This window comes from Thalia democratica, unplaced genomic scaffold (genome assembly GCF_965202585.1).
Source record: "Thalia democratica unplaced genomic scaffold, ktThaDemo2.hap1.1 HAP1_SCAFFOLD_80, whole genome shotgun sequence".
NCBI classification, from domain to species: Eukaryota; Metazoa; Chordata; class Thaliacea; order Salpida; family Salpidae; genus Thalia; species Thalia democratica.
Window position 1 is genome coordinate 43144 of NW_028139256.1, and position 10921 is coordinate 54064.

The window sequence follows — 10921 nt, forward strand, 5'->3', positions numbered from 1 at the left end:
TAATATTGTTTTATACCTTGCCAAAAATTTCCTAAAAAAAAAAACTTGAATAGATACACTAAAAATAAAATTGATGTTTCAATTAAAGCTATCTAAAAATTTATGTGATTTTTTATTATAGATGTTTCATCTATTTTTTACTTGGTATATTCGTGGATACACATGGTTTTTACTTATGATTTAAACGGAATCAATATACAGTAGACTACCGCTTAAGTACGCAAATTGAACCCGACCAAAAAGTGCGTACTTAGCACGGATAGTGCGTACTTTTTGACGACATAGTATAATATGAAATTTAGTTGTTTGTTTTCTTTCTTAATACTAGCCAGCAAATAATTAAAACAAATAAACAAGTCTTTTTATTTTAAATAACATTTAATAAATAATTCTAATCTGCAAAATGTTTTAATAGATTTTGAAATGATTTATTTTTTCTGTAAAAAGTTTCTACATAATACATACATTTAATATAGAAAGTCAATATCAGTCAATGAAATAAAAAAGAACATTAAGCCATATTTTCCATATTTTATTTTGTTAGAGGGAAAGTACCAAACTACATTTTGTTTACCAAACATTTTCAAAACATCAATGTGTGTACATTTAAATTATGACTTAAGTATGTTGTATTTGTAGGTTATTTTTTAACTTTGTCATCTATATTTATTTATTTTATAGCATTACAGCTCAGATATCATTATTATTTTCACTTTTCTGCAACCACTACATAAGTATTTAGTTTATTAGCATTTAATAACAGGACTGTCACAATCTCAGGCCACTTAGACTACTCAGGATTACTCACCCTAGTTTAAAAGTTGTAAAAGTCTCAGGCTAACTCAGCAGGTTGGCAATTCTACCTGGAACATAAAAAAATCTGAAAAAACTTGATGATTGAAAATTTAGGCAAAAAACTGGAATTTATTAGAAGTTCTAATATAAACTTCCTTTATTTTGATATTTAAAGTTGATATAAATATATAAAAAATATATAAAAAACCTAGAATTTTTTTTTTGTCTTTCTGGATAAGTGTGTACTTAAGGCGGGGTGCGTACCAAAAAAAGTGCGTACTTAAGCGGTAGTCTACTGTATTTCAAAACATTTTAAACTCTCTATTTCATTTAGTTAGTGTTAATGTATTTGAAAAAGTTTTTGTTCTATTTCATAAAGTTAAATGTAACACATTTTTATTCTTCTAGGTGAAAATATTTTTATTTAATTAATGTAAACAACAAATGAAGTGTTGAAAAAAAAATAACTTCATCTATTATTTATCAACTGGTATCATACTAAGTGGAAAAATTTACTTTGCGAGTATTTTTGTTATGAAAAATTATTTGTTTGGATAGTAAAAACTATTTCACTTTTACAAAAAAAATACAAATGAAAGAAAAGTTCATAATCATTTATAAACGACGAAAAGTTTAACTGTTTCTTTTTATTGTTTTAATTAAATATATATTGGGTTATTATATTATAATATTAAATATAGGTTATATATTGGTTTATGTTTATGTAGAAGATACGTGGTTTCAAGTAACTTACTAACTGACTGCTATACTTACGAGTAGTAGATTATATGCTAACAGTAATAAGTTACAAAACTTATCTCTAAGCTATGAATAAACTATGAATAAAACCCCTTTGAATAAATGCAATTTACTTTATTTTCAATAATAATTCTTAGTTCTGAAGAACGAAACTATAAATCACGACACAAATAAAATCTATAAAAAGTATTAACAATTGTAAAATTAAATAAAATACTAACATCAACTCCGCGATGTAGACGTTTTCTTAATTTTTTGAAACTAGAAATTGAGCTTAGCTTGTTGAAATGCCTTGCAGTAAAAAAAATAACTAACTTTAACGCGTACTTGAAAGACAAACGCCAATATATACGCGTCTGAATGAAATTAACTCCCTTGAATAAATGTTTTGCGAATTGGTAAAATTGTTTTGAGAAAGCTTATCGTTGTTTTTTTAGTTACAAAAAATTCCATATTTATTCACACGCTTTAAATAAAAAATTAAATGTTAATATCATTAGTTTGTTATAACTTAGTTATCAAATAACTTTAGAAATGTTGTTTTATAAACTAGTAACTTTATCAATTACTAGTGTTGCTAACATCAGTTTCTTACCGATATTAGTTGATTACTGCTTTTATAGTTTTGAACTTAACTATAAATTATTTTTTAGGCTATTACTAGTTAACACTTACAAAAACTGAATTTAATTTTTTGTTATTTATTTGCACGCATGTTCTTCCGAAACATAAACATTTTTAAGCTCTAGGTGTCTTCATTAAAACTAACAACAAATTACAGGCTCAGTAAAAAATATGAATATAAAACCTTTTTGAACCAAAACTGAAGATATATGCAAGGATTATTCCTTATATCAAAACTGAAGATAAGTAGTTGATACAACGGTAATTTGAAAAGCTTTGTCTGTAAGCTTCATCTAAATTTATATTTTATTTAACTTTAAAAGGCATACAAAAAATGTTTTTATTTTCTTTTTATGAGAAACACATTATCTAAAATAGGTAATCTATATTAATCAAAATTATTTATTTTATAACTAATCTTAAACTGAAAAATATATATATTTAAAAAACATATCTTTTTTTTTGATTGCTTTCAATTAAGGCTTGTTAAAAATTCTAACTTACTCAATTAAAGTGGGGTGCACAACTATTAAAGTTCTTAAAACTCGAAGTACAACAACTTACATTTGGACAAATGAAGTTCCGACTACCCAAATTTGACATTCTTAATAGGACAACTTAAATTCAGACAAATCAAGTTCTGTCAGACCAAACTCAACAGTTCACATTTGGGCAACTCAAATTCCAACATTTCAAATACCAACTATTCAAACTTGGACAATTCAAATTCTAAAACTCAAATTCGAACAACTTAAATGGAACATTTTTAGTTCGGACAAGTCATATTCTTAAATTTAAAATTCGGACAAATTAAATGCGGCATTTTAAACTCGACAATTCAAAATCTGAATATTAAATTTTGGACAACTTAAATGTGACAATTTAAACACGGACAAGTCAAACTTGAACAGTTCAAATTAAGACAACTTAATTCAACAATTTAAACTTGATAAAGTCAAGTTTCCACAGTTTAATTTGGACAAATTAAATGCAACAATTTAAACTCGGATTAGTCAAATTTCCACAATTCAAGTTCAGGCAACTTAAATGCAATAAATTAAACTCCAACAAATTGAATTCGGATAACTCCATTATTTAAACTCGGACAATTCAAATTCGGACTACTTAAATGCGAAAATTTAATTTTTGACAATTTAAAATCTAAAATTTCTAATTTGGAGAACTTATAGGCAACAATTGAAACACGGACAAGTCAAATTCCCATTGTTCAAAATAGGACAACTTTGATGCAACAAATCAAACTCAGACAAGTCAAAGTTCCATTTTTTAAATTCAGACAACATTAGTGCAACAATTTAATTTAACTCCGACCAAACTAGTACAAGAATATGTACAAGAACAGAAGAAATGTTAAACGTTAGAATATTGTATAACCATGAATAAATTGCTAGCAATAGAATACCATAAGATTTTACATTATAATATTTTCCGTTACTATTTCAGAATGGGTAACTTTACATGATAATATGATCTGTACCATAGAGTACATTTAACGTTTAAATTTTATTAATTCTTTTAAACAGTTTGTTAAATATTTTATTTAAATACTATCAAAATACTTATAGTTTTATTTATAAAATTAAGTATAAATGATAAATTTTGAAATTATTTAAAATTAATAAATTTTCTTTATTTACATTAAAATATCAATAAAGGTTGAAGTATTCGATTTAAGTTACAGACTAAATAGTAATAAAAAAAAAATTTTTGTTGTGTTATAAGTATTTAAAGTATTTGTATGTATACAAAAGTATAGAAGTTTTTTAAAAATAAATCAAAACTTGTCGTCATACTTTGCACTTTAATAATTGTTTTTAACAAAATATATATATCTTAAACCGACTTTTAACAATATTAAGCTTAATATGTATTTTTCATAACCATTGATAATTTTGCTAGAACGTTTTTTACAAATTTCGGACACAGTTTTCAAATTAGATGGCAACAAGTCTTAAATTATGTTCATCTTAATTAGTTAAGCAACAAAATTAAGTTCCATTTGAAATCTTTCATGGTTTTTTTAATAGCTTTTCTTAACGTATATATGTTATTAGACGAAAGTTCGAAATATGAATTTACTAATACAATACTAACGGTTTAAATTGTTATTTTAGTTAAATTTGATTAAGGAATTAATTAAATTTAAATATAAATGTATTAGTGAAATTCGTTTATTTATCTACTTTTACTCTACTCCACTGTATTTTGCCTATAAACTTTTTTTAGTTTAATATATTTGGCCTACTTATTATTAGTACAATTTCAAAATAGATAAGTCAATAATACAAAATAACAAACTAATAAAAATAAAAATCATTAAATAATTATTTATTTATCATTAATATTTATAGTATTTATGAAATAGTTCCGTTCTCCTTTTTTACATTTATGTATTCATCTGAGTGACAAAAAAATATTTTTAATGCTAAAAAAATTGTTATTTAAACTCATAATAAACAAGCAAATCCAAAAAGTTCAATATGTTTTCACTAATGTATGTAAGTATTCGATAGTCAATTTAAAAAAAATAATTGCCTTTTCTTAAACATAATTTACAATGACAAATGTATTTTTAACTACGTTTAACTTAAATTTAAAGTAGTTATTAATTAAATTTTTAATCTTTCGATTCTAATTAATGTTGTACAAGCTAATTATGTTTTCTTTATCTATAGGTCCTTAAAGGGTTAGACTATTTTCGTTTTAGTCCGCGTCAAAGATAACTATTTAAGATGTATTTAGTACTTTTAATACGAATTTTTTTAATGATTATTATCTTTTTTTGACATTACGTAATGAATGATATATTACACTCGATTTTTTAGAGCGTTTTTCAATAATAAATTCTCTTTTGTTTTATAAAGTTAGTGTAGTGTTGAACTTTTCTAAGTAATATTTTTTTTATTCTTTTTCTACTTAAGGTTGTTTTCTATAACGTTTAAGTAAGTACATATTCTAAATGTACTAAAAAGACCAATACTTTGATATAAAAGAGAAAAAACCAACAGAAAACGATAAAAAAAAGATTAAATAGACTGCCCCAGAGCAAAACAACTTCAACAATAAAAAAATAACTACCAAGTTGCTCTAAGCAAATTTTACTTCAAACACGAACTGGGATACAAAAGAAGACCAAACCTATAAATCTAAAAAAAAAAACAAGAAAAATTATGTTCTTAAACCTCCTCTTGCTAACCAGTTTTTATTAATATTTGAAAAAATTCTTAGAGCTAATTGATAAATATTTTAAAAACCATGGAAAAGATTTCTAACATAAACAACTGCAAATTATCCTACTGTTGTGTTGAAATTTTTAATTCATTATGAGGCGACACACCAAGAAGGTACTAAACAGAAAAAATTGTAAGAAAAGTCATACAAAAGTATGTGCAACTGCCTCAGAAATATCTCCTGCCCCTTAATTAGTAAGTCCATGCAAGAGAATGTAGTAAACAAGACAACAATTACTACACAAAACGAAATTAAATAGTAAATAGAGTATACGGAAGGTTTATTTAAAAAGAGATGGTACGCTTTTAAGTGACGTAAAAAAAACAAAGGAACATAACTTTTTAAGTACACTTGGAAATTAAAAAACAAAAACGTACGTACAAATTTAAATGGAGCATTATGCATAAGATTTAGAAATTAAAGACGTAAGTAAAATCTGTAAAATTTGCAACCCAGAAATTTGAAATAGCACTGGCTAACAAAAAAAAAAGGCAATTAAATTAAAAGATGAGAACCTTTTTACACCTGCCCGCATTTTAGAAAACTGTATTTTAGAACTTAACGTATTTTTATTAATTGTTTTTTCTTAATAACCTTTACCGTACTTTTATTTGTTAAATGCCATTTTCGATTTGAGTTCGTATAAGCTATTTTTGCTGTAAGCATCGAAAACTATAATGAAAATATTATTATTTGTAAATATAAAGTACTTGATTATTTATGATTTTATTTTTGTTTAAATCACAATGATTTTAAAGAGTAGAAGAATTGTTAAAAGTTTACAAATAACCTATAGCATTGAATAATTGCATATTGATTTTTAAAAATTTTATAAACTTGATTAAATTAATTAGTTTACACTGTTTATTAAGTTATCCATATTCATCATATTTTACTTTGCAGACCTAAGGATTCCAATTTTGGAGAAACGAATTTTAATTAAAATAATAAATGTTTAAAATGTTTTTCTAGAATCATAAAAAATATATAAACAACATTATAAAGTAAAACATTTCTTAAATTTAGAAAAAATTGCTGGTTAAAAGTTTTTAGTACTTATCAAAAACAAGGTACATGTATGAAAATTAACTAATAGTAGTAATATATGTTTTTGCCTGCTGCATACTTAAAAAATTTATTTTCTAAACAATCAAGCCGTCAAAAGGAATCAAATAAATTTACAAAGATTGCTTCAACTACCACTAATAACTTTAAAATTTAAAGCAATTAACATTAATCTGTTTGTTCAAAAAAAAATTACAATTTTATAAATAAAATGACTAGTTTGTAAAAACTACAAAAAAGTACTTAAAAATTGCGTCAAAAGAGTACGCATAGGTTTAAGGAAATAAGTGATTTAAAGTTATATAAATAACTATGCTGATACAATATAAAAATACTGTCAATAAATCAGCATGAAATAATTAGTATTCATAAGTTATTTTCTTTATAACACGTCTTAAAAAATGACATAAATTTATTTATAAATATTCACACAATACAATACGTACTATTGTGAAAAAAATTATTTCCATGAAACACTAAAAGCATCATTAAGTAGAAAATATTTGTGCACGAATATAAAAGTACATGTACATTTAAAGAAAAGTTATATAATTGTCAAGAAACGTGTATAAACAAATCTGAAGAACTTGAGATTATATTAAATCGTCTTTTTAAGCATATATAGTTTATTGAACGACAAAAAAAATGCTAAAAAGTTCGTTTAAAACCTTACGAAAATATATTCCAGTTACTGAGTTATACTCAACTCATGTAATTTGATGTTGATTCAAGAACGAATCATAAAAATTAAACAAGTAAGCATAGTGTGCAATAAATAATACACATCCCAACTTTAAATTTCAGTTAAAAACACTTTACATTTAAACCTAAATAACTAGAATTTTTAACTTAAATAATTTTTAAGAATCATTTTCAATTTACACAGCGTTCAATAATTACTCAAGCATCACTATCAATTTACTAGTATATTGTGTATGCTAGTTTTTAATATAAAGGCACTCTGACAGCTGGGTAATCAGAAATGCTTTGAAGAGCTTTACACAATTTTCCGACCACACATCTTTATCGACATTATAACATAGCACATAGTCTTCAAAGTCTTGAAAAACAAATATTTTACTCGCAATCGAAACAGCTGTAACATCATGTGAATGAAATTAGGTGTCTCAAATGCCACAAACATATTGCTAGTTTTATCAAATACTTCACAATTCGTGTTATCATTTGCACCACCAATAGCAAATAGTTTGCTTTTAATACAAACTAAACTATGAAAACTTCTCCTTACAACCATACTTGGCATTTGTGTCCAAGTATCGGCAAAAACATCATACGATTCTACTGTGTTTGTAATATGGTAGTTGTTATATCCACCTGAAACAACAATCTTTTCTTCAAATAATGCACAAGCTGCGCTATCTCTCATTTCGTTCATTTCTGCAACTTTTTTCCATTTTAATTGTTTTGTGTCAACTGAAGACAAGAATTTAATGTTTGAGGAGGTTTGGGGTTATCACCTCCCATTATATAAACTTTATCCATAAATGCACAAGCACAAAAGTTCTGACGTTTATCAGGTATATTAGTTACTACACTCCATATTTTCTTCTTAAGTGAATATTTTTCAACAGACTTTATATGATCAAAATTGCTATTAAAACCCACCAAAAACATAAATATCTCCTTTAAGATAAATTGCTTTAGAACTATGTCTTTCTGCTATCATTGACGGAAGATTTAAAAGTCTTTTATTGATGTTTTCATCAAACCGTTTCACTTTACAAATGGCTATATCTCTTGAGTAACTAAGTCCTCCACAAACAATTACATTGCATAGTGATTGATTACAGTATCTACTTTTATTATAAGTTGTAGAATCTAATTGATAAAATCTGTCTCTGTTGTTAAACACTTTAACACATTCATCATCACTAGAAATACACGAAGAATCATTTAAGAGATATTTTAAACAGTGATCTGATAAAAGATTAAGACGAACTTTTAATAACAATTGTTTTGCAAACTTGCTACGTTCTTCTATGTTGTAACTCAACCATTTATTTACAGAATTGTAAATTTCAACTTCTGAATCGATTTCTAAACTAGAACTTGCAAGTATTAGACAGACTGAACTAAAATCCAATTCTAGAAAGCTGTTAGTTTTCAACCACCATTGCAAAGCAACGTTCTATATATCTAAACATATTTTCATGAATGCTTGGTAAGTAGAAAAGTCTAGATAACTGATAATAAGTTGCAGCATTATGAGTTTTTACTTTCTTGTTCATAATAAGGCATAGTTTATTTTTACTGTTTTCATCTAAAAACAACAAACTTGACTTGACTATCGAAACCATTTTAATCGATTATTCTTTTTTTTACCTAAAATGAATTAAACTTAAATTATGAACGAAATTAGTTTATAGATTTTAAAGCAACTTTAAATATTTATCTTAACAACAATGTATGTTGAAAATTTACCTTCGAAATTTATATTATTAATAATTTTAGGCTATAAAAAGTTATAACTGTTCAAAATATAGATATAATCGTTTGCTAACAAAAGATCCTATTGAAACAAGTTCACTGGAATATAAATAAAACAAACTATACAGTAATCTTCCTTTATTGTACCAACATATGTTTTTGTATGTTAATTAATCAACACACTTTAACTGGATTCTGAAAAAAATAATTACTGTAATGTAAGAATAATGCATAGATTAAAGTAAGTGTATACATGTTTTCATTGAAATTATAATAAAATAAAATTTTACTGATTCTAAAGGTTAATAGTTAATAATAGGTAAAATAGTTAATGTTAAATCCGACTGGTATAAAACTATATAATATTTGTAATTATTAATTCTAAACTGAGCAAAGGTAAACCAATATAAATAACAAAACAACAAATCATAATATAAACAGATCACTTACTTTTAATAGAAAGAATAACAGTTTCAACTTTTACCGTTGTCAATGATTGAAAAAAATACATCTAATAACTATGTCACAATATATATATTGATTAAGTCAGCTATTTGATTTGTATTAGAAAGTTACTTGGGTTTACTCTTTATGTTTTGGATACAAGTAAAGAACTTTAGTATTAAAAAGTAGTATGTAATCTATTTTGAATAAAAATAAAACAACAACCAATAAAATTTCCAAACTTGGAACTTAACACATAAAGATGTGAAGAATTATAGTCAGAGGGTAAAGTGAATATATGATATGTCGGAGAATAGAAAGTGTCATGTATGTAATAAAAATATATAATAAATGGATAAAACTACATTTTACTTAAGATATATAGATGTATTAAAAATATTAAGTAAATTTGTTTGTTTATGTGAAAGGTGAATGAAAAATATGAAAGGTAAGAAAGCATCAAGGTGTTATTTGAAGAAGAACCGTCGGTTGTATACACAGTGATATTTCAAACAACTGTGTACACAACAGACGGTTCTTCTTAAAATAACACCTTGGCGCTTTATCACCTTTCATACTTTCCATTCAGCCCTTTACATAAACAACACATTCACTTGATATATAATTAAATATCCTAAGTAAAATATAGTTTTATACTTTTACTATTAATATATTAATTACATACATGACACTTTCTATTCTCCGACATATCATATATTCACTTTACCCTCTGACTATAATTCTTCACATCTTGTGTGTTAAGTTCTAAGTTTAATTGGAAGCCTGTATTCAAATCACAGATAAACCATGCTTTTTTACTACTACGCCCAATAGAGCTAGAGGTTTTTTACTGCAGGCTTATTTTTAGCATATGACTACCTTGTGTTTTCTGTTTTAAATTTTAACTTTAATATACAGCACAGTTTAATTATCAAATATTTATAATGTATGTATGGGATATTTAAATTTAAACGCCCGACAGCGACTTTATAAAACAACAATCAACTATTTGATAATCATTATATACAATATATATGTAATTTAAGTCATTGTGATATAAGTATGACGCTGTAACTTAATTATCGGTCAGTGCTTTGTAAGTTTAATAACAAGCTTGTTTTTTCGTGCTTTCTTTTTCTTAAATTAAAATTTTAATTTTTTTTCATTTTCAATTTTTACATTCAAACTTAATCTGCCCCCTTATGTATCTAACTTTCTTTTTGTTATAATTTTAGATTTATTCATTACAAACATTTATGTATAAAACACACGTTGTATCTATTTTCTGTAACTTTTGTTGTCTTTACCGTTGTTAAATTTTACAGATTCATTAATTAATGGCTGATTTTCATTTCTATTCAAATAGATTGCATAGTACTTTTCATATTAAAGCGCTATACTTCTTTCCCAAAGATAAAGACTAAATAAAATAGCTTTATAACACAAATTAAATAGCTGACTTAATCTTCATATATATTGTGACATAATTATTGGATGTTTTTGTTAAATCATTGACAACTATAGAATTTGATTC